Source organism: Sorex fumeus, unplaced genomic scaffold, assembly GCF_029834395.1.
Source record: "Sorex fumeus unplaced genomic scaffold, SorFum_2.1 ptg000009l, whole genome shotgun sequence".
Classification (NCBI taxonomy): domain Eukaryota; kingdom Metazoa; phylum Chordata; class Mammalia; order Eulipotyphla; family Soricidae; genus Sorex; species Sorex fumeus.
In genome coordinates this window covers 21,110,498-21,135,828 of record NW_026606066.1, presented here as the reverse complement: position 1 = coordinate 21,135,828, position 25,331 = coordinate 21,110,498, and the positions used below count along the sequence as shown (strand labels likewise).

The 25,331-nt window shown below is 39.7% G+C and overlaps 1 protein-coding gene, 1 non-coding gene and 1 pseudogene across 2 annotated transcripts in view; 1 reads left to right on the top strand and 2 right to left on the bottom strand.

Moving 5' to 3' along the window:
* STK39 (serine/threonine kinase 39) overlaps nucleotides 1-25,331 on the top strand; it is a 301,932-nt gene that overhangs the window by 215,811 nt on the left and 60,790 nt on the right. The window lies entirely within an intron of this gene.
* Nucleotides 14,689-14,901, bottom strand: LOC130019866 (small nucleolar RNA U3). Its single transcript, XR_008791922.1, has one exon. It is a non-coding gene; the product is annotated as a small nucleolar RNA U3 (small nucleolar RNA).
* Nucleotides 16,224-16,301, bottom strand: LOC130019865 (uncharacterized; annotated as a pseudogene).

Genomic DNA, 25,331 nt, shown 5'->3' with positions numbered 1-25,331 from the left:
GGACCTTTCCCTGTCTCTCAAAAGTCAGCTATTATTTACTTGTAACCCTGCATAACTCAGGGAACAGGGGAGCCACAGAAAAACGATACATTGTTAATGGATTGCAGATGGAAAAGGGACTTTAAAACAGCTTCCAGAGAGAGGAAGAGTAATTATTTTTACAAAATGCAGCTCTCTCCTCAGTTTGAGACATTGCTTTCCACAGGCTAAATCTTCAGCAATAATGCTTCTGTACCATATTATTCTGTTATAAAGAAGTGTGAATGAGGGGAATCATCTTTAAAAAAGATCCTCTCTCTGGGGGATCCCTGTAGTTGATAATCTGCAGGCTCCTGAGATCAAATGCAAAATGGAAATCAGAACCCTGTTGCTTTTCAAGTGTATGGAAGAATGACACTAAAAGTACAAGGTCAGAAATGGTGAGAAGATTAAAAAAGACTTCTCTGACTCACATGTGCTGAGGACAAAGTTGAGGGGGGAATCTGGGGAGAGACCAGAGGAAGGCCTGGGTGATCCCCACATATGGGCCACACTGGCATCTTTGAACAGTGTGTCCAGGGTTGCATCTATCCTGTGCTTTTGGCTTCAGTGCCAGCTACTGTGCTCCTTCCTGCTGTGTCACTCCAGCCAGGAGAATTTGCAGAGAAAAGTCACAGTTGCATTGCTTTTGTATTTTAAAAGTTTATAGTACCTATAGTTTGATTTAATCAAGTGGAGAAATATCATTCAGCTATATTGGAGGAAGGGGCGCCCTTTTGTCTGACTATAATATAGAATTAATCGCTCCCATTACTGTGACTTGTACTTTAGTTTCAATTAAAAAATTAAAAATGATCAACCTCCAGATTCAGCTTGTCTCTTCTCAGTTTTTGGTGAATGGCTTTTTGCTACCAATGACTAATAAGTAGAACTCAGATTAATTCATTCTAAGTACTTAGCAAACAGTTTTTTATTTTCTAGTACCTGCCACATATCAAGCATTAGGTTTGCAGACACAGAAATAAGTAAAAGGAATTAAAATATCCAGGGGGAACAGACTCTGGCTTTTGAGTGTACAGTGGCCTTTGAACTTGGGTTTCTTTTATTTATGATTCTGTAGTTGACGATCAGTCGGGTAGAGTCAGGCAGAGGGATGGGCAAAAGTAACAGTTCTTCATTGTTTGTGGGAGGTGTTAATAATGGACCTAAAATAAATTTGAAAAAAGGCAACTTTGTTGAAGAAGAAGGCCAATCTTCCTCCTCTGCCTCCCCAATGCATCATTAATGTGAGCTCAGCACTTTTGCTTGCTTTTTGTGGACTTTCTGGCCCTCAGAAATCTATCCCTTGACCCCTGATACCTCCTGAAGGAAGGAAACTAAAATTAAGAACATTACTCCCATTGTGAGTGTTGTCATTGCTTTGTCCCTGGATGCCATCCTAATCCCTGCCTTTGAACTAGGTCAGCCTGACGGAAAGTGAGTTGTAGCGCATTTGCTCTTTAGATTATGGGGCACAGGGTGCAGTAAGGATGCTTTCCAAAGGGAGATGCATCTGTGCAAAAATGGACAGATGGCAGTGATATTGGCCCAGTGGCAGGGAAGAAGAATGGGAACTGACCTGTGCTTGGAAAATAACTCCTGTGCTTTGATTCCCTTGTAGTTTTAACTTTTGCGTATTAAAATAATTTGATATTTGTGATGGAGGGAGGTAAGCACCGAATGAAGCCTGGAGACCTAAAGAAAGATGAAAAGACAAGCATACTTGTCAGCTGTATTGAAGCTTCACTAACCTTCGTCTGTGGTTCCTATACACCACACACACACACACACACACACACACACACACACACACACACACACACACACAGAGGCATTTCTTATCCTGCATGCTTCCTTCTCCATTCCCAAAGTCTTCAGTTATACTCTGGTTTTTAAACTTATTTTTGACTAATCCCCTTGGTGACCAGCTTGGATTTCCATTATGAGCTGCTTTTGACTTTTGTATAATTCTTAGTTCTACTTTCTTCTCTGGATCTTTTTCCTTTTTTACTTTTTTATCAGTGGTCAGAAACATACAACATGGGTCAATCCCCAGACTCAATGAAGGGGTATAAATAAACCTGGATATATAATTCATGGAATAAGTATGGCAAGATTCCTACATTCCACAGAGTGTATACTTTGAGATTATTCTGTTTGAAATGGGGGTCCTATGGTCATTGTGGAAAAATATGTATTGTTAAATTAGATTGTTTTAAATAAACAACAGTTTACTTAACTGGAGTCACTTTGGGATGGACCTGGAAAATAGAATAATGAATCACTGTCACTGTCCTCTCGTTGTTCATCGATTTGCTCGAGCGGGCCCAGTAACGGCTCCATTGGAGACTTTGTTGTTACTGTGTTTGGCATATCGAATACATCACGGGTAGCTTGCCAGGCTCTGCTGTGCGGGCGAGATACTCTCGGTAGCTTGCCGGGCTCTCCGAGAGGGGTGGAGGAATCGAACTCGGGTTGGCCATGTTGGCTGCATGCAAGGCAAACGCCCTACCGCTTTGCTATTGCTCCAGCCATAGAATAATGAATAATGACTTGAAAAACAAGGGATTGACGTGACATATTGTAGAGCTATTCAGAGGTTCCAAAACCTAAGTAAGCGTAGAGTTAATTACACAATGAAAATGAATTATTTGTTATTTGTACTTTGCCTTGTTCCAGAGGAGATTTAGGGTAACAGTATGAAAGACTAGAAGAGGATAAACATAGTGAAGCTCAAATGAGATTTTGAAACTATTTTGAGAGTGGAGAGAGAATTGGACCAGGACCCCAAAGTGATATAATTACAATCACTGAGAATTAAATTTAGCTCTCAGCTTCTTAGCAACCAGGAAATTATAGTTATCTATAGAGTTCTGCACTGGTAAAGTAAACCTATACGATTAAATGATTACAGAGAGAGGCAAGCATTTGCTTGAAACTAAATTCAAAAAAATTTATTTCATGATTTTTTCTATAAAAGAATTTTGCATATCAAGGCAGATAAGTTCACTCTACTATATTTTGGTTAAAAAATGTTAGATTGACTCTCAGTAGAAGAAAAGGTCCTGTCCACATAAAGTGTTGAAGCACTAAACCAGGTTCAGGCAGTTTTTTTTTTTTCACCACAGATCAACTCTCAGAGAAAACCTTGAAGTGGCCAAGATAAAAGAATGCTTTTGTCAGGGAGAGGATAGCAGTTAGTCCAAGCTTCAAGCTCTGATGACCGAAGTGCCCTTTCACAGTTTGTTAATTGAAGAGAATTCTTACCTGTAGATAGTGAAGCATTATTGGTGTCATTCTCACAGGAACATTCCAGAAGCTGATTTGTATGTAACCCACATGGAAGTGCTCTCATTTGCAAACATGGGAATAGGTCATGCTTTTAATTTTTTTTAATGAGCCTAGGGCACTTTTTCCAAGTATTTAAGATACTTGGAAACATTTAAACTATACACTATAGGAGAGGTGCTTTTAGCCTGGGCCAAAGCTTTTCAAGTAAATATGGTCAGTGACTTCTTCCATCAGGCCTTAGTATAGCCTTTGGAACTTCAAGCACTTCAAATGTTGCCTTTTATATCTTTTCTTATTTTTATTATTGGGGTGGACAATAGCCAGAGATGCTCAGGGATTATTCCTTGCTCTGTGCACCATCAAGAATGGTTCTTGATGGTGCTTGGAACCATATAGTCTCAGAGATTGAACTGGGGTCAGCTGCATGTGAGGCAAAAACATTAATTCCTGTACTCTCTGTTGACCCTAAATAGTACTACAGTTTGGGCACACCTCCAGGAATTGGATTCTAAGGATTGGAAAGTTCGCATAATTTTTATTTTAATGCTGCCATGTGTTTCTTATAAATAAATAACATTGGTTTTAGCCTGCTAAGCTGGAGCGATAGCACAGCGGGTAGGGCGTTCGCCTTACACGCGGCCAACATGGCCGACTCGAGTTCGATTCCTCTGCCCCTCTCGGAGAGCCCGGCAAGCTACCGAGAGTATTTGATATGCCAGACACAGTAACAACAAAGTCTCCAATGGAGACGTTACTGGGCCCGCTCGAGCAAATCGACGATCAACGGGAGGGCCTTTTCTTTCTTTCTTTCAATATCAAAAGGATCATCAGTGGAAGACTAGTGAGATGGTTCTGTGATTTTCCCTCTTGTCACAAGCTTCCTTCGGTGGGTAAAGACCTATCTGCTAGACTCAGCTCTCTGTTCTGTTTCCAGCATAGCTCCTGCCACCAAGGAGCTTAAAAACACTTGTTAAAATAATAATAACAATAATGAAGCAGATTCTTCTTACCTTTCTACCTGCTTTGTTACATAGGTATACACTGAGTAATTTAAACATTAGGGCATTACTTGTGTTAATGAAAGAGAATTTGAAAAGAAGCCTTTTCAAACGTGGCATTGGTACATAGTTGGAGTATAAGGTATGTTTATGTATTATGGATATTTCCTCTAATACTGTGGCTAAGAAACTTTTAACTTTTAACTTTGCCTCTAATACTGTGGCTAAGAAACTCTCTTTAGAGTGTCCTTTGAAAACTGGAAGTTTTAAATCATGATAACTTTTGCTTTTATAAAATGGTTTATACTGTTTTGTTTGCTATTTATTTTATGTTTTTAGTTTTGGGTCACACCAAGTGATGCTCAGGGGTTACTCCTGGCTCTTCACTTAGGAATTGCTTGCTGGTGTTGTTAGGGCAACCACCATATGGAATGCCTGTTAACTAACCTGGGTTAGACATATGCAAGGCAAACACCCTATTCACTGTGCTATTGTTTTGGCCACTGTGCTATTGTTTTGGCCCCTAATTTAATTTAATTTATTTATTTTCTGAAGCAATGTAGTTTTTATTGAAACATACTTAGAAAGATGTGAGGGGAGAGAAAGGAGGAGGTACATTTTCAAGAGAGATCCCAGACTTCTTTAGAATGGAAATAAGTAATCAAAGAAAGATAAAGAACAGCCAGTGAGATATGTGTTCAGGGAAAAATGGATTTGAAAAGAAAGCATCATGCTATTTATATGAAATGTTTGCCTACTTCAGGGTTGCACAGATTTTGTATTTTTCCCCAGATATGTTTTTCTAGAAATGTTCCTCTTTTTAGCTATTACATTTTAGTCTTTGTATATTTTAGACAAATTTTTGTATGATTGAAAATAAGGCATTTATTTTTCCCCTAAAATAGTTATTTCAGCCTCATTTGTTCAGTTAGCTGAGTATAAGTTTGTTATAATATGAGTGGTGTGTCTCAGGAGAAGAAAACATTTAAGTTCAAAGAAACTTGAAAAGTCCCCCACAAAATGTTCATTAACATTATGTCATTAACATTTGAAATATTTTATGCTTTTTTTTATTTACGTAGGAGTATTGCTATTTATTCAGCCACTGATTAGCTGATTGAATTAGGCATGAATTCCACCTTACTTTTTTTTTCCATTTTTTATAATTTTATTTATTGAATCACTGTGAGAGCAGTTACAAAGCTTTCGGGTTTAAGTCTCGGTCATACAATGAAACACCCATATCTTCACCAGTGCCCATTCTCCACCCCCAAAACAGCAGTATACCACCATCTCATACCCTCCCCCTACCTGTGCTGAAGATCTTTTCCACATTACTCTCTCTCTCTACTTTGATTATATTCAATATTTTGACACCAGACCCACTATTATTATTTGGGATTTTACCCCAACACTCAGATCAGCTGAAAAGGCAACAGTATACAATTTGTTTTCTATGGGTGGTTATGAATAACATATGATGTCGTGTGGCTGCAGTAGTGGCTGCATGATTTTGAAATTCCGAAATTTTAACAATTAAATCTGGAGGGATATCTGCCAAAATATGCTGGGTTTCGAGATTTGTTCCTGAGTCTCTGGGATCATGGCCATTAAACGGTTTGATCAGGAGCCAGAGAGGCCATTCATTGGCAGTGACTTGGGGGTCTCGTTGGGTGGGAGGGAAAGGGCTGGCTCAACACCGATCCCGGGAGGTCCTGCATGTCTCGTCACTGTGGGTTCAAACCTGACTGTCCAATGGCCTCTGGCGGATGGCGGCCACCGAGCCGCCAAGGGGGAGCAGGCGGAGGGATAGCACCCTTTCCCCTCTGGGGTGGCCCCCGCGACAGTAACCTACTGTGTGGTCCGGATGCATTTCTGCCAAAAGCTGCTGGGTTTCAAGATTTGTTTCTGAGTCTCTGGGATCATGGCCGTGAAGCGGTTTGATCAGGAACCAGAGAGGCTGGAGGTGGTCTGTGAGCGTGTCTCCCACATACCTAACTTTTGGACATTTACTTTATTAGCAAACTTTGCCCCAAGTTTTTGGGGTCTGGCCAAAGGCACAGCAGCAATTTTGGGGTATCTGGAAGTCTGAAGGTGCCATCAGGCTGCTGATGCACTCGCCTCACAGGTACAGAGTGACCTGCTGGTCGCACCATATATTTTATTCTTTACTCTGATTTCCATAGTCTTTTCTCCATGCTTAAGTGTATCTGTGATATTATTGGGCTGTATCTAGCTAACCTAGACTAGGTAACTTCTAGTAATATTTTGATAAGTATTTCAGATTTTTTTTTATCTAAGCCTATTCAAGCATCTCATAAGTTGACTGCTTTCCCTTCCTCCCCCCATTGGTGATCAAAAACATTTCCTTATTGTTGCTTTTATTTTTAACTTTTAGCTCAATTCTCTGCCTTTTATTTCATGAAATTATAGTGACACTGCCAAAGTCATAGTGACTCATTGTCACAGATTCTCTCTCTCTCTCTCTCTCTCTCTCTCTCTCTCTCCCCCCCCCCCCCCCGCACACGCACACACACACACACACACACAGACACACACACACATCTTGGTGATTTTTGCAAAGAAACTTTGCCCCTCTTCTCGTTCCCCTCTGTACCGTAATAGCAGTATGTATTCATTAAGGCTCTTTGAAAAATACAGAACAGTATAAAAATGAAAAGATTATCCAGTGAAATCACTCACTCTTTTCCTTTCCCTTTTTTCTTACCTTTACCCTTAGCTTTAGCCTTCCTGGTATCGGGCAGAAGGAAATATTGCTTCTGACAGTGCTGGGATTTTTATTGCCCAGTTGCACTACAAACGCAGTTTTGTACTTCGATTTTTATTCTTAGTGTTTCATTAATAACCATTTTCTAGTGTCATTAAAACCCCTTAATAAACATTTTAATCATTGTGTAATATTGCATCCCGTGGTTATCCCACTGAAATATATTGAACTATCTCCTCATTATTGGAGATTTAATTTGGCTACAGATTTTTGCTACAAAGTGCTCCAAAGATTGTTTTTATACAGAAGGCTAAAATTTGAGATTTAATTGTATGTCAAATTCATATTATCCCTCTCAAATTATCCCTTTAATAATGAGATATAGAAATAGTAGATCTCAAGATATGACTTAATATTCTGGAAGCATTGTTAATGCTGAAATAGTGTCAACTTACAGCAGTGAAGGAGGTTCTAATGGACTATATCTGTGCTAGTGTTTTGTGTTTCCTATTATAATATTGTAATATTTGCTAATTTAATTTGACAGATTAAAAAAGTCATAGCTGAATTTCCTAATTTGCATTTTTATTTTACATTTCAAATCTCAAAATCTCAAGATGGACAGAGTCAGCATGCATATGGAAAGATGCTCTATTTTTTAAGGTTTCAAAACCTACTAAAATAACCACTTTTATCAAGAAGAAATTGATATTTCTATTATTATTCTGAAAGGATCCACACTATGTCCCAAAATGTGCATTAGTCTTAACAAAGCCTAAGGCTTTCCCTTGAAATTGAAATGTTTATTATAACAGTAAAGAAAGAAATTAGGTCCTTCTGAAATTATTCTTAGCAATTACCTGCTGAAATTCAGTGATCATTATTTCTGGTTTTAAGTGCTCTCAAATTATCCCTTTAATAATGAGATGCTGGGGAGCAGGGTCTGCTTATTACCACTCCTCCGTGTCATCTGCTTTCCCAACTTTCCCCTCAGGATTGGCTTCTGCTGGGCCTCACACTGTCGGTGTTTTCCTTGATTTCCTAACTAGTTTGTAGAAAACAGAATTGAGGTATGTAAGAATATTTCTGAACTTAAGAGTGGAGTAGCCAGTAGCCTGAAATGAGTCTAGAAATATATGTCTCCTTCCTTTCAAATCTCTACTTTAGAATCTGTTGTTTAGTTGTCTGGGTGAACATTTTTCTCACTCAAGAAAAGTAACCACTTGCCGCGGGCTTGTGGAAGATGGCTTTGACTATATTGAGGAAAGTTCCTTCGATGCCTATTTTGCTGAGAGTTTTCATCATAAACAGGTGCTGGATCTTGTCAAATGCTTTCTCTGCATCTATTGAATAAGGACCAAACATGACAACCTCTCACTGTCTGTATTGCAAACTTTAATGCCCAAAAGTAGAGAATATGGGGAATATTGTCTGCCATGGAGGCAGGGGGAGGATGGGAAAAGGGGTGTATACTGGGGATATTGGTGATAGGGAATGTGCACTGGTGGAGGGATGTGTGTTTGATCATTGTGTGATTGTAACCCAAACATGAAAGCTTGTAACTATCTCACAGTGATTCAATAAAATTAAAAAAGAAAAAGAAAAGAAAAAAGAAAGGAAGAGTAACCACATTTTAGTTATGTTTTTTTCTTCCTTTTTGGGGGGCTATTCTTGGCAGCGCTTAGGGCTGAATCCTGTATCTGTGCTCAGGAATTACTCCTGATGGGACTCAGGGAACTAGTTGGTTTGTGGAGGATTGAACCCTGGTAGGCTGTCTGCAAGGCAAGCACCCTACCCACTGTACTATTGTTCCAGAAGCCCATTTTTAGAAAAGCTTATCAAAGTTAGTTATCAGGCCATTACTTTCTATCTTTAGTGTCGGACTTCCTTGATGCCAAGAAAAAATCAGTAAGGTGGGACTGTTGTTACCGAAAGGCACACTGTGGCATGGTCCTGGCTTGGACAGAGTTCTGTAGTGTAACCTTTGATGGTGAAAGATTACAGGAATGGGTGAGATGGGGACCCAAAGGGAGTCCTACTTTGCATACTTTGACTTCTTTTGACAAAGGTAGCAAATCCTTTACCCCTCCAGCCATGGAGTACCAAAGTTTGGCCATTGGAATAGCTGCTCATACTCAACTTCGTTGAATCCCATGTGAAATATTCTGAGTTATGCATTGTTCCTTGGCAAACTTGGTTTCATCTTATTGTAAGAAACGTTTCCTTAGTTATTTTCTTCAATTTGCTAGACTTTTTAAAAAAATTTTCTCTATGCTGAGTCCTTTATATACTGGTTCATTTAAGGGAAATCTAAGGCTAAAAATGATTCTGGTTATTACTGTGTCCTTTCTACCCTAAGTAGACCCCTTGCTCTTCAAGTGTATGTTTGAGAAGATGCAGGCGATGCGACCAATGAGCAAGAGGAGTACTAGGGTTAACATTTCAAAGGCAAATAAAGAAGCTTTCGTGTTTCCACGTATTTCTAAGATGGTTATCAAGGATAGCACACTAAACACCTTCTATGTGTACCTCAAAGTAGTCACCTTTATTAGCTCTGGATTCTGTGATGGTTGTGAGGTCATTGAGTACAGTTAGTCGATTATTTGGTGTCCCAAATGTTGCATATATTTGAGGAATATTTTTATTTCCCTTTTTTAAGTAAAAATGGAAGGCAAAGTAAGCGAGGAATAAACTTTCTCTGATATGCTTTTAAGAACTATCCATTATGGTATTTTAGAATCGCAAAAGTAGTAATTTTATTTTGAATTATTATTCTAACACCGAAAGGAACTTATAAAAGAGCATGTTGGTGATCATACATCAGTAGCTGAAGTGAAATTAAATTAAGTGTTTATGTGTCCAGAATAGAATGAAATAGAAATAAAATGAGGCATCCTATTTCTGGTTTTTCAAAATCAAGAGTGCAAATGGTTTTTGTAATTTTTCTTTTATTTGTAACTGATTAAGAGTGTGAACAAAATTCTGGATAAGGAGGTTTCTCAGAACAAGTTGAAGTCATAATGACCAACTTTGATACCAGCTTTATATCTTCCAAATACAGATACTTGGCAGTCAGATCCATCCTCCAGTTCACAAAAAAGCCTTTTTGGGTTACTTTTAAATGTTTATTAATGACCACAGCAACAGATTCAAGAAGATCAGTATGCTGAGGAGCAAATAAAATACGTATTTTTTTTTTAAATCCCAGTTGGCTCAGTGGGAGATCCTATTAGTGCTCTAAAAAGTTACATAATTAACATGACACCTATTGCTCATTTGGTGAGCCAAACTGGTTTTTAATGCTCAGAATACTAAACATGGAAATGACATCTCCATAAAGCTCTATGCTGTCACAGACTGCCCTGAGCACTTCTGAATGACAGATTTCTAATAACAGGGATGATGAGAGTCACAATTAACCAGCATTTTGAGCTAGAAGCACTGTTCCTGCAGGTCTCCCTGAGTTGAGAGACTCCCAGGATGGTGGAAAGTAGATAATGTGAGTGTTATGTACGCCCTGCCTTCAGGTGGGAAGGAACAATGATGCCCAAAGTGCTGGCCTCAAACTCGGTAGTGTTCTTTCTTTTTTCTTCTTTCTCTGGGGACTTCCCTAAGGTGACAGGCACAATGGCAAACCTCTCAGCCTTGCTCTTCTTTTCTCTAGCTTGGCTACCTCCCTGGAAAATGAGATATTTGATTTGACCCGGGATCTTGGCCAGTTCCTCCAGGTGGGCTCGGGGATCTAGAAAAACAGAGCAATGAATTTTGGTTATGATGTAGGGGAATGTGGATTATTAGGATAATTCTCAAATTGTTGTGGGTTTATTTTATACTGAGGATTAACAAGGATTCCAAAGCAGACCCATCATCTGTCTCTCCATCTCCTTCGAGCTCTTGATGAAAGTGTGTCATTCTCCACCTCCACCTCCCATAGACTGAGCATTATTCGAATTCTTAAGAAGATAGGGAGGCCCCTTACACTTCTTAAATCTTACTTTTAATCTTGATGGGTCTATGGTTGGTAGTTACTCCATGTCCAGCTGATGCCTACAGTCCGTACTAGGCTGGGTGAAGGGATGAAACACAGTAGATCTTGGGTTAGGACAGAATGACGTGAGGATCTCAGAAACTAGAGGTAATAAAATTACTATTGTTACTTACTGAATACTTGTTATATGCCAGTTTCTCTAGTTTCTCTGCACCTTCTTTTATCTCATCCTCTTAGCTACCACTTATGCAGTGCCTGTGATACCTTCTTTTATAGATAGAAATTCTGAAGCCTACAGTTAAAGTAGCTCTCCAGGTTCTGTCTCTTCACTAGCCTCTCTTAAGTTAAAGCAGTTTTCAATGACTAGAAGTGACATAAGGACAGTGGTGAAGGGTCTTGGACACTTTGTTGCTGGTGGTCAGGGTTGGGGAAAGGAGGATGTGCAGTAACTCAGACATCCAAATGTTAACCCTAAATGTTAACTCTATTTTAACTATGCTACCCAAACTACAACTTACAAAAAGAATAGAACATCATATTCAGAAACAAGCTATGAAAGGGCTGAATGAACCTAGCAGAAAAGCATGCTTAAATCTCCTTTGAGTTCTCTGAGAGGTCAAAGATACTAGGTGGAGGGTGAGAGAGTGTTAGAAGTGAAGAAACAGGATTGTGTGTGTATTTCTGTGCTTACAGGAAACATAGAAGACTGTGGATGTTTGATGGGCCTGAAATCTGTGCATGGGGTGAGGAAGTCACAATGGTGATAGTGTTTCTTTGCTACATGTGAGTCGCCAAGCCTTTGCAACAAACCAGAGTCTGGGGCTTAGCCAGCCAGCATATACCTAATGTGAGTCCTGTCCAGAGGAGCTTGAATGTTTTGCTCCCTGTTCCCAAAGATTAGCTTTGGGACTGGGCGTCTCAGTATAAGGGAGGCCGTTTTATCTCTCCCAGACTCGTTTCTCATGGGCATTTACTTAAATGCTGGGAGTATTGACCTTGTTAGCACTTAAAATGTTCACTGGGCAGAAACATCTTTTTTCCCCCTTCAGCTATTTATATAGGACAGGTTACCATTATGCACAGGAGTTTTGGCAAGCATGTTTATCTTTATTAGAATGTTAAATACAACCTCATCACCACAGCTCCTCCGGACTACCTCTGAGTTATGTATATTTTCTTAAAATGCTTCTAACTGTTCATCTTTACAATTTCTTAATCTTGCTTATGGAGAGTCAGTAACATGGCTATTTAGCACTAATTTTCTTCATTTAAATTTGACAAATAGTTGTTTCATTTTGGCTGAGACTGAGAGGGAGGCTATCATGCTAGTCATTTTGAAAAGTTCCCCATTGACTTTTCCTTTGGATCTTCTTCCCCTTTCCTAGACTAGAACACATTTTTCTTCTTTTCTATGAAAAGCACTTCTATCAATTTACAGTAAAGAGACCAGTGGCATGTTGTTTTGTAGAATGAAGTGTGTTCATAGTTCTATAAACTGAGAAGACTTCTCTATTCAGCCTGACCTCTTTTCTTAAATTTTCACATAAGTCAAGAAAACTAGAAAACTGTCAGTCTTAAAAACTTGTCAGAGTTCAACAGTTTACTTATAAAGACCAGCCATTGGGACTGGGGACTGGGGTGGGGGGAGGAGGGAGGACCAATCATGGAGGAAGCTATTTGGAGCATCTTTTTTTATTATTATTGATTCTTACCTAAGAAAAATGCAAGTTTCCAGCAGCATTGAAAAATCCTTCACTTCATAGTGCAGTAAGACACATGGGAGTTGCTTACCAAGTATTCTCAAACATGTTTTGCAAAATCATCAAAGTGTGAGTGAAATATGTTTTCATGACACTCACATGAAAATCAATTTCCCTACTTGACAGTCAGAGCATGCATTGGAACACAAGCAAACAATTGTTTGGGGCATTTGGAATAAGATGATACGTTACTCTGGTCTATTTTCGAGGCTTGTCCTTCTTGGTAGATGTAGCATTGTTCTTTTGCAGAGTGAACTTCTGCTTAAACCAAGGGTCTTTTTGGTTTTGCTGAATTTCCAGTATTTAAGTTTTTCAATTATGATCGCTTGATTTGTAGGCCAAATGATCAATGCTATTTTGCCATTTTATTTACTTTATTTGGAGCGATTGAAGAACTAGTTTCTTTTATTGTTGTTTTGGTCACACCAGTGTGTGCTCAGGGCTTAGTCATGGACTAAAATCACTCCTGGTGGGGCTTGGAGGACCATATGTGGTTCTGGGTATCAAATATGGGTCAGCCACACGCAAGACAAGTGCCCTACCTGCTGCATCATCTCTCCAGTAGGGAGCACTGGTTTCTTCCCCAAACCTTGTCATGGCAAGCACCATAGAGAGTGCTTTAGAGGCTAAGAACAAGTTTAGTTTCTGCTAAAGGGTTAGGTGTTGACTTTTAAAGATCTGTGAAGATCATGTGGTGAAACTTATGAACATAGAGATGTGGTTTGGAATTTTACAGTACCATAAACCAGCAGTCAATCAGTTTGATTTATTTAAGCAGTAACAGTTAACCAGGATTAAATGAGAAAGAAGAGGATATCACACAGAGACTGAACCTTGAGGACTACGTTATGGTAATAGGAATTGTGCCTTTACCTCGGCAGTGGGGCTTGAAAAAGGAATTAGTGGGAAACAGATAAAACCAGCTTCAGATTTACCTTCTCTCACTTGTGACAATTTTCCTACTTAAAAAGAAAATCAAATTTAACAATATCTGGAAATGTTTTCAAGTTTTAGTCCTCATAGCAAGTTGTATTAGGGTTGAAAAAAGAGTTCAAAGCTGAGTACAAGGGGCTTTGGGTTGGCTCACCAGCACCACAAGGTCACCTGGGTATTTTCTAGGTATTCCACCAAAACTAATTTCAAAAATCATATCATGCATCCCTTTGCTTCTCTCAAGCACTGTCCTGCTCTTTGTGTCTGCTCAGCTCTGTTGCTGTTAATAATTGGAGATTCACATAAAGTCACAAAAACAAGAGCATGCATACTTTTTTGCCTCGGGAAAGTCTTCAAATTTTTTTCCTAATTGTCATTCTTCTAGAAGTGCTGTACTGAGCCAGAGCTAGCTAAAGAATCTGGAGCATATCCTTTGCATGCAGAATCCAGGATTAATACCTAGCACCATTTGGCCATTCTCCAAGCATTGTTAGGAGTGAGCCCTGAGCGATAAACCAGGAGTAGACTCCAAGCTCCACTGGTGTGGCCCAACCCCGACCCCCAGAGTGCTGTTGAATTCAGCCTCCTGACATGTAGATCCTGCTGTGTTCTAAAACATACATATTTCCTTCTGACACATACCAACAACTGATCAAATACCTGCTGTCAATGTTATTTACCAGGCAATTCTATTTTATAAATAGTCATTTACTGAGGTAATGCCAGAGAAGTCCAACTTGAGTCTATATTGTGTCTTTGCCAAAGCACCAGACATTAACTATGTTTACTTAAGGCCTTTTCTCTGAAATCAATTAAAGAGGAACTATTCTTTTAATCTCAAATTTAATTGTCTTAAGATATCACTTGCAAAAATCCAGGAAGAATCTGCTTACATTTCTATCCTGGAGGACAGTATTAACAATTTGTTGGGTGGGTATTATTTTTTCTATTTTTTTCTTTTTCTTTTTTGGAACCACTCAGACTGTATCCTGTCCCTCTTCCACTTCCAAGAGAAGAGAATAATGATCATCCATGGTAAAGGGCAGTTGCAAAAGCCACACCTGGAACTGGCTTCACAACTGCACTCATTTGTGGAGTATGAAACAACATAACATGAGGCTGACTCCTGAGGATAGAAGATACATGGGACAGAGAGACTACTCCATAGCTGGAAATCTGCCTCATGAGCAAAGGGGAGAAGGCAGCTGGAATAGAGAAGGGATCACTAAGAAAATGATGGCTTGAGGAACTGGTCGAGATGGGAGATGTGTGCTGAAAGTAGATAAAGGACCAAACATGATAACCTCTCACTGTCTGTATTGCAAACCATAATGCCCAAAAGTAGAGAGAGAATATGGGGAATATTGTCTGCCATGGAGGCAGAGGGAAGGTGGGAAAGGAAGACCATATCAGGGATTTAGGTGGTGGGGAATGTGCACTGGTGGAGGGATGGGTGTTTGATCATTGTGTGATTGTAACCCAAACATGAAAGCTTGTAACTATCTTACGGTGACTCAATCACTTGATCACTTGACATTCCGTTCCTCAACAATTTGCTTGAGTGGGTGCAAGTAACATCTCTATTCATCCCTGTCACGTGCTAGTGTAGACCAGTAGCGTCTGCTCACTCCAGGAACACGAAGAGCCTCAAACCATTGGTTCAGGGTGTTGACGTAGAAATCTGACCATCTCATAGGTGTGTAGCCACATGATCTTTTGACATCCCATGGAATCCAGTCAGTAACAGCTCTAGTCCAGCGATCATCTCCAAATTGTATTACATGTTCAGCCCATGTGATTTTTGATGCCTTGGCAAACGAGACAGCTTCCCTAATTCTCGATCATCAATGGAGGTCGGAACTCCGGATTCCTCCTCTCACTTGAGGGAAGCATGATACTCCAAGCATAGCTCTTTCAATTCCTCTTTGGGAAACCCGAATAGCTTTCTCATCCTGTTTTTGTAGGGTCCAGGTCTCTGAGGCATAGGTTAATGCAGGAAGAACAGTGGAGTCGAAAAGATATGCCCAGAGCCGGAGGTTCTTCATCCTCTTAACAACTTCTTTGATGCTCTTGAAGGCATTCCATGCTGCTCTCTTTCTCCTGCACAGCTCAGGTGCCAGGTCAATCGTCATGTTGAATTAAAAAACAAACAAAAAGAACAAAAAAATAAATAAAATTTTCAACAAAATCTAATATATATAAAAAATAGAACTGGCTTCACACTCAGAAGAGGATGCTCTGACTCCTTGTGATTTCAGTGTTCTACACAATCAGAGTGATAGCACAGGGTGGAGTGATAGCACAGTGGGTAGGGCATTTGCCTTGCACGTGGCGACCTGGGTTTGATTATTCTGCCCCTCTCAGAGAGCCTGGCAAGCTACCGAGAGAATCTTGCCCACACAGCAGAGCCTGGCAAGCTCCCGTGGCATATTTGATATGCCAGAAACAAGTCTCACAATGGAGACATTACTGGTGCCCACTTGAGAAAATCAATGAACAATAGGAGGACAGTACTACAGTGCTACATGATCAGAGAATCTTCTCTAGTAATGAACTATAGAAATGATCCCTGAAAGTATAGTCTTGGTGGGTATTTTAAAACTAGGTGAGGGCAATTGTTTTCCTTTTAAAATATACTTATCTTTAATACAGCATGTTCAGGGTTTTAATTGTACATTCAAATTTTTAGGTTAATTGTAAGACTAGGAAAGTTAAAGAATGGGTTTTTCTATATTTGTGATTACCAGCCTAAAGTTTAGCAATGTCATTGGATTTATTTGTGTATTTGGTTGGTTTTGGTTTGGGGGTCATACCACTTGATGCTCGAGGCTTGCTCTTGCTCAGCACTCAGTGTTCAGGATGATCACACCTGGTGTGCTTGCAGAACTATGGTGTGCCAGGGATAGAACCCAGGTCAGGAATGCACCAAGGTGCTTTACCCACTACTATCTCTCCAGCCCCTAGCCATTTCAATGTTGTCTGCACACTATAGTATTGCAGCCACCCCAAAGTTCCTTTATGACTAACCCAATTGGTTAATAGCACATGTTCTTAAAACTTCCAAGCAAAAAAGCTATCTTTTCTTTTTTTTTTTTATTGTTCTTTTTGGGTCGCACCCAGCTATGCACAGGGGTTACTTCTGGTTCATGCACTCAGGAATTACTCCTGGCCATGCTCAAGGGATTATATGGGATGCTGGGACAATTCCTGGGTCAGACCTCGTGCAAGGCAAACGCCCTACCTGCTGTGCTATCACTCCAGTCCCAAAAGTTATCTTTTCTTAAGCAGAAAAGAATTTATTTGGTTAAGTGCCTGTCCAGCCAGACACATAGCTTGGCTTTTGAAGTTCAGACTCCTTATAGTTCCTCCTTTAGCCAACTCTTTGAGGGCCCGAGGAGCGGGTGGGGGGGGCACATCAGTCTCCAACACAGGCGCAGTAGAATGTCACTTCTACTCCTCCATATATTCTTGCTAAAGAGAAAGATCTATGTTTAATCAACACATAGACCATGAAACTCCTTCACATACTGTCAGAGTTCAGTCATGAAATGGCCCATTGCAGCACTTGACAAAGATACTTTGGGGGGCAGCAGGAAGCAGTCTGTATAGGCCATTCATTTCTCCAGGTTCTTTGAGCTCCATCTATTGAAGTAAATCACCAGGAAACAATGTTCCTCTGCTATATTATTTCAGCTCCCAGCAGAAATACTATCACTCAGGTAAGATTTAATATTGTGCCTTCAGCATATGGGAGAAAAAATTTCCATCTTTTGCACCACATAGTTGAAGATATTTATATGGAAAAAAGTTTCTTTCTTTTACAATACAGAGTTGAAGATATTACTCAATGTCCCAGGTAAAGGGGCTTTCATTAAAAATGTCTCCTTTAAATTAATGCTAGAGGAAAAAGAGTCTTGCATGGATTCTTTTCTTGATAAAGTAAGAATTCTCTTCTGCATCATTTTTCCTACCTCAACCGTACTTTCAAGCAAGCAATATTAAACTCAATGTTTAGTTGGTATAACACATTTCAAGTATGTAGTAATTTATTGAACTACTTTCTATTATTTTTAATAATTTAGGGTTCGGTTATGTATTTAATCTGCAGTCTCTCATTTTGTATGCAGTGATTCTTAGTGGGGATAGTGGTCTCACTGGCAAAAGTTCTTGCTATAGAGACTCCACTTCACCGACCTTGCTGTCAAGCAATGGACCTTCAGTCACAAGGGTACAGTTGAGTATTTTGAGGCTCTATCCCAGATGTAGGAGTCATTCAGGGCTCCTAGGAAAGGCCCAACAACTAGTAGGTGATCTATAAGTATTTCTGAAGTGTTGAATGAATTAAGCAACTGTGTAATCTTAGACAAGCCACTTAATCTCTTTGTTGGCTTCAGTTTCTTCAGGTGAAGAGTGGGGGAATGGATCGGTGACCTCCAGAGCCCCTTTCAGTTGTAAAATTATACGCTACTGTGATTAGACCTTTACCTCAGAGGGAAATTAGGTTGACAGGGTTGAGAAGGATGGCTAGATTGAGAGCCAAGAAGAGAGGAAATGAGATCTTTCCTCTGAATTAGTCTAATACTTCCTTTGCTACTACAATTCTTAGAGGACTTCCTTACCTCAGGGTTTTTTTCTAGGGAGGTTTACTTCTGTCAGTTCTAATTCTCTGGAAACACTACAAACTCTTGGGGGTTCAGAACGATAATTTTCCTGCATTCCCTTCTCCCACCCTATCCCTGCTTCTTCATTCCTCAAGATTCAAAACTCCATGAGCCCCACAGCTGGATGAGACACTCAACACACAGTTTTCACGTAGTTGATTTCATCTCTAGGAAAGCTTTTTTGTTCCCCTTTGCCTGAAGAAAAAATATAAAGGTTATCAAAAGTGACGTGACTAACTGAATGCCATTGCTGTGAGAGGCTAAACTACACACTGATCTCAGGTGACTGAAGCTGCAGTGAGCCTCCAGTTCCTAAGGCTGGAGCTAAAGGCTATAATTCTAGAGAAGCCCAGAGACCACCGTAAATACTGCGACAGAGCAGAGAAACACTGGCTACAGGAAGCTTCTTTTTCTCTCTGGCTGATTCTTCTGTATCTAATTTTATTATTTAGATGCCCTTCATTATTGTTATATTTGCATCATTATTTGTATCTCATTAAGCTCTAGCAGTTTTATTTCTGTGCTGTACACTTCTCTGCCAAGTATTAGGTCCTGAACATGCTATGACCCTTTTCCCTTTGGCTGCATATCTGTTGCTTCTGCCACAGCAATTGCTGTACATGTACTCATGTTCTCTGTGTGTGTGTGTGAGTGTGTATGTGTATGAGTGTGTGTGATAGTGTGTGTAAGTGTGTGTGTGTCAGTATGTGTGTAAGTGTGTGTGATTTTGTATGTGTGGTGTGTATGTGTGTGTGAGTGTGAGAGAGAGAGAGAGAGAGAAAGAGAGAGAGAGAGAGATTGATTCTTCGTATACCTAATCATTTCCTCTTCTATGTGGCAGATAATGGTGACCTTCCCTTGATGGGTTGTAGTAGTGAAGTTTTAGAGAAATATATGAATTGGGAAATCTTGGTATATGATTCACAGGTCATAGTAGTTGACTAACAACCACATTTGCTTCTGTGGATGGTTCCAAGGGGAGTGGGGTAGTTAGGCTGAGTGAGGTCAGCTAGAAGGAGAGGGGGACAGATGCAGAATGATCTATATAAAAAATAGCTAAAGACAACAGAAACTGGGTTGTCTATAGAACTGAGCTTCCAATGGTGTGGATGTTGAGGGGGACCCTGAGACAATGGTGGGGAGTAATGGGAACTTGGGGGTGGGGTGTTGGAATATTGTATGCATGAATCCCTGTGATTAACAAATTTGTAAGTCATGTTAACTAATTGTTTTTAAGAATAAAAAGTATGGAACTGGGGCTAGAGATATAGAGTGGGGAGGGCACTTGCCTTGGATACTGCCTACCTGGATTTGAGCCCCAGGGTCCATAGGTCTCTTGAGCCCCACCCGAGTGATCTTTAAAAGCAGAGCCAGGAGAAAGCCCTTAGTACCACTGGGTGCAGCCCAAAAAGCAAAACCAACCAAACAAAAAAAAGGCTTTCTGCCAGGACATGGCATAATCAGATATCCATGTTACAGGTCAAATGGCTCTGCGGCAGATGGAAACTTGGTCATGAAGAGATTGGATAGGTGCATCTGTAGATGGTCCTTCTTAAACATCCAGGGCAGGCCTGGACTCCTTGTGGCCTCATGAGAGAGGTGCACCCAGCAGAGAATGGGTGATGTTCATTAGATTCTCAGTCTTAACGAGATCTGTTACTCTGACATTGAGGTTTGGATACCACCTTTATTCTTCCTAAGGCTCAATTTCCTTACCTGTAATATAATAGGGGGCAATATTTGTCTCCTCTTCAAGCCTTGTTTTGAGCATGAGATGACATGCATGAAGCTTCGAGCAAGTACCAACAGTGGTCCTAAATGCTATTATTGTTTTCTCCCATCTCACAGCTGGGAAAACAAATAAAAAATACCAAAGAAGCAATGAATAGTATTGAATACAGGCAACCTAGCTCGCAGTGTCTCCTCATTCTGCACTAGGCACCAGCCTGGTTTAGAGGGAAAGGCCCAGCTAGTGCCAAGGAAGGAAGCCATAGTGCATTTCTTCTCCTGGAGCAGTGAAAGAGGATTTCTTTTCACAGATGAGAGTAGGAAAGATATTCTGGTAAGTTGGTGAATTCCAAGTCTGACCTAGTCTGTTTGAAAGATTTCCTCTCCTGCTTTTCAGAAAGGGGGACAAGTCAGAAAGACAGCAGCAGTCCCTCTAAGCTTCCTTCAACGGCAGTAGATTGCAGAAAGGGAGGCAGGCAGAAATAAAAGAGGACGGTTTGGGGGCCTGGAGGAAGGGAAGGGACTTCCACATTTGCAGAAATCCTGGTGCTGCTTCCACACCCTTTAACTCAAGGCTTAGGCAAATGATTGCCTTACAGCCTGACTCCAGTGCAGCCCTGCAGTGGAGAACTTGCAGTGCCAGCCACTCCGCTGATGTGGAGCCCTTTGGAAGGGAGTGATTTTCACACTTTGTCGACGACATTTCATTGTATCTGGTTGCATGTATCCTCATACAATTTTTGGACTAATATAAAGCTGAAGAAAGCAGATACTAGTAAGTTGGCATTTTGCTTTATGAGCCTCCAGGAACAATAAATAACTCTATCTGATTGTTTGGACAAGGGTAAGGAATAGAAAACTTCTATGTCCTGTGAAATAAATCATAAAGCTTTGGCTGCATAGATTTCCATACCTCTGCCACCAGGAATAGCTCCATGCTCAGCTGTGATCTTAGCCAACTTCCCTGCTTGAGGGTTTTACAATATCCTGAACAGAAGAGTTAAAAGAAGCCAAGAACCCTGGCTCTGTCTGCATCCCCAAACTTCTCCCTTTGAATGAAAATAGCCAAAGACTAGAAGACCAATAATCCCAGAACTAAGCCCCAATTCCTTCCTAATCTCCATTCCACACATGCTGGTGCAGCCCTGGCTGCCTCCTTCCCAGATGGACTGAGTTTTGCAGAGGGCGAGCTCCCCATGGCTCCCTATGGTTCTGTTTTGATTATGCTTCTCTCTTTACTTATTGAAGACTCTTAAGTGTTGGCCAATTTTTGGGAGACTGTGAATTGGGACAACTTAAAGGAAAGGAAATTAAATATCTATCAAATTGCAAATACATAGCTCCTTTTGAATGGGCAATTTGCTTCTAAAAATAGGCTTTTATACTCTTATTATCAAGATTTCATACCACATTTAGTCACTGAAACATGGTTTATAGTTGTTAAAGACGAGAACAAGAACTGGTTTTAAAAATAACTGAATATTCAAAGGAATACTATATAGCTATATTTTTTAATTTAAAAAAATCTGGGGCTAGAGCGATAGCACAGCAGTAGGGCGTTTGCCTTGCACGCAGCCAACATGGCCAACATAGGTTCGATTCCCAGCATCCCATATGGTCCCCCGACTCTGCCAGGAGCAATTCCTGAGTGCATGAGCCAGGAGTAACCCCTGAACATCGCCGGGTGTGACCCAAAAAGCAAAAAAAAAAAATCTATGAACCAGAAAGGAGAAATTGAAGGCATATTATTAGATTGGGAATGGGGGAGACAGTGCATAAAAGTGGATATGTATGTCACTGTCTACCACATTTTAGAGAGAACTATTTAATTTGCAATTATATGTGCAAAATATTTCAGAAAGGACTCATGCACCAAAAGCCTACAGCCTTTATTTCTTCTGTCATGAGAAGAGGTGGGGGAACCAGGTGGTTGAATGACAGGAGTTGGGAAGGCCGTTTTTACAAAATATTTTTTTCACCTTTTTATTTTTAAACCCTGTGATTGTGTCATTTATTAAAGTATATAAATACATAGACACATATATACAATACATATATGCATATATATACATACACACATACATACATACATATATATGGACTGCCTGAATCTTTTAGACATTGGCATTGGATGGCACTACAGCTATGTGTACTTACAATGAGAAATAGGGTTGCACTTTCCCTATTTTCAGAGTTGTTATTTTTATCAGTTTTTTTTTTAAATAAACTTATCAAAGGCAGCTTGGGTCTTGAAGCAGTTCTCCCCCTTTCTTCCATAACGCTGCTCAGACTTAGTTTCTAGCCTTAAATCATATCTATTTTCAGCTTCCCTGAAATCAAGAGTATCCTGTGCCATATCAATTAAGGTAAATGTACTTTCAATTAAAGGTGTTAAGTACGAGTCAGAAAAGATTAATTCTTTATAAAAGGATGACCTTCAGTAGTTAGATCCAATTAGGCATTTTTCCAACTATTTTTCATCCTGATGAGACAGATCTACTACCGCAATCAATCACAGGAATCTTTTCAAAGGCAGGGAGTATTTTAGGTTCAGAGTCATAAAAAAAATGACATGACTAGGCAACCTCCTTCACTTGAGCCAGGGTTGATGTGGATAGAGATTATAGGTGTTAGATATTACTTTTGTGGCATTAATATTTCAAGAATCAGGAATCCGGAACATGATGATATTCTGGGCATGGTTCTTATAACTCTTCTCATGACCTTCATGGAACAAACTCATTTAGACAAAACTGATCAAAAGGCAAAAAGGAAAGGAACAGCTATATAAATTAGTGTCAAATCAAATTTCTTTTAGTTTTTTTTTCTCTTGTGATTTTATTATTAGAGACAATTATTTTCTTCTCTACTGATCTTCCCCCCCCCCTCATTATACAGTGCTTTGAACTCAACCTTTGTTGATATATAGCACATAAAACTGCACTGCACTCTAGCACTGTCCTTTCCTTGTTCATCAGTTTGCTCGAGCAGGCACCAGTAACATCTCCATTGTGAGACTTGTTACTGTTTCTGGCATATCGAATACGTCATGGGCAGCTTGTAGGCTTTGCCATGCAGGCGAGATACTCTCTATAGCTTGCTGGGCTCTCTGAGAGGGGCGGAGGAATTGAGCCCGGGTCAGCCTCTTGCAAGGTAGATGCCCTACCTGCTGTGCTATCGCTCCAGCCAATAGCACAGCACCACATAAAACTAAGACTATTAAATAAATTGATGCTCTCTGGTCACTCATGTGGTATATATACAAGATCTTGTAGAGAATATTTTTTTTCACTCAAGTGAAAGGAATTGAGCATTTATATTCGCTTTAGATATTTTCAGTATAGAATTGTGCCTTTTATTAAACATGTCAATCTGGGAAAGCCATTGAACACACTCACCTAAAACATGGAACACAAGTACTGCCTGCCTTATATATCTTAGGTTGATTGTTGGATAAAGTGAAATCTATATTCATGACATTTTAAATTAGTACTTTTCAAAAGTGTGTTCCTATGACCACTGTACCTTCTTTCAGGGAATTAATGAGTTAGAAACTCTTTTGTAATAATATTTAAAAAGGATTTGTCTTTTGGCTTATATTCTTTCACACGTGTGGCAAAATCTTCCAACAGCTGACTACATGTTGTATGCTGCTGGAGCAGACTGAATGCAGAAACAAATTCAAGGACCCAGCTATCTTAAACCCAATGTCATAGAGTTTGTCAAAAATAGAAAACTGTGCTCTTCAGTGGTTTATTTTCAATGTAATTTCTACAATGTCATATTTAGAGTGTAATTATTCATGACATAGTTTACCATGTGATGGGTTAATTATTTTCATATAAATATTTTTAGATTTGTAAGTTTTTATTTTCAATGCAGTAAATGTTGATACCTATAGTTAACACACACAAAAGATACTGGAGATCTTTAATTTTAAGATTTTGTGGAAAATCTTAAAGACTGTAAATGGGGTCCCTAAGACATAAATGTTTGAGAACTGCTGGTACATGTAAGAATGTGCTGGTGTGGCTAGTTTTTTTGAGGAACTCTAGGCTATTTAAATAGGCATCGTGCAAGCTGCCTTGTGCACTGCAGGCATTGTGCATCTTGGCATTTTCCACCTCCTTGGTATGGCAACTGAGATGAACCTGAGCTATCCACCATTGTCTGTAATTTCATATGTTGTTCATATTCTGTTCTTCAAGAGTTAGAGCTCAGTTACCTGATTCCCAGAAGATCATTAAAAATAAAACCATAGATCCAGGGATGGCTGAGCCTCCCCCCTGCCCTAGTCTGTCTCCAAGAGGACCAGTGATAAAGTTAAGGCGGGACACCTGAGAGCAGATGCACATGGTTTCAACTCTCCATTCTGGGACCTGGGCATCTCTTGAGTTCCCAACCCTTTGCATTTTTGCTTGAAGAAAGGTCTTAGCCTCAGGCCAGCCTCTCTGGGCATGGGGAGAGGAGTATCCCTTCACTACTATGCCTTTTCACCTTGTTATGGATCTCCACAAACTCCAGTGCAGTAGGAGGTGGTAGGACGTAAAAATTCAAATCAGGTTATGGACCAGAATACCCCAGAGTTGGGAGTCATTTGTGCACTATTTATATAGACCAGGTGACATTGCAGTTTTAGAGTACCCACATAATAGTACTAAGCGACCTTTGATTAGTGCTGCCTCTCAAGGGGAGATGATCAGAGAGAGGTATTATGGGCAGCAATTTTGTAAGTGGTTGAGTGCTTACAGAAATATCTATGTTCTCCTCCATAGTTTATTTAAGCTTCTGAGGAATTACTCATAATAATTGAGTGTTCTTATGAATTAAAGCCATTCTAATTATAGCTCACTGCCCCTTCTTGAAATTAATATGGAAAACAGTCTTAGGTATGTTCCTTATTTCTCCAGTAACATCAATTTCTTTAATTGCATATGCACATATTTTATTTTTAGTTTTATGTAACCACTTTATATTAAAGCTTCATATATATAGTGGGTAATTGTACAACATTCAGAGGTTCCCCTTTATTCAGATACAAATTTTAACTATAGAGTAAACATACTGCATGGTTTAATATATGTCTGTCACAGTCTTTATTGCTGATAATGATAGCTTTCTTGTTTGCTTCAATTTTTTAAATTATTTAATAAAATACATTTTTAGCAAAACTGTTGAAAAAATTTGTTCTAAACTATAGAATATATAAGCCAGGGCTTTAAAAAC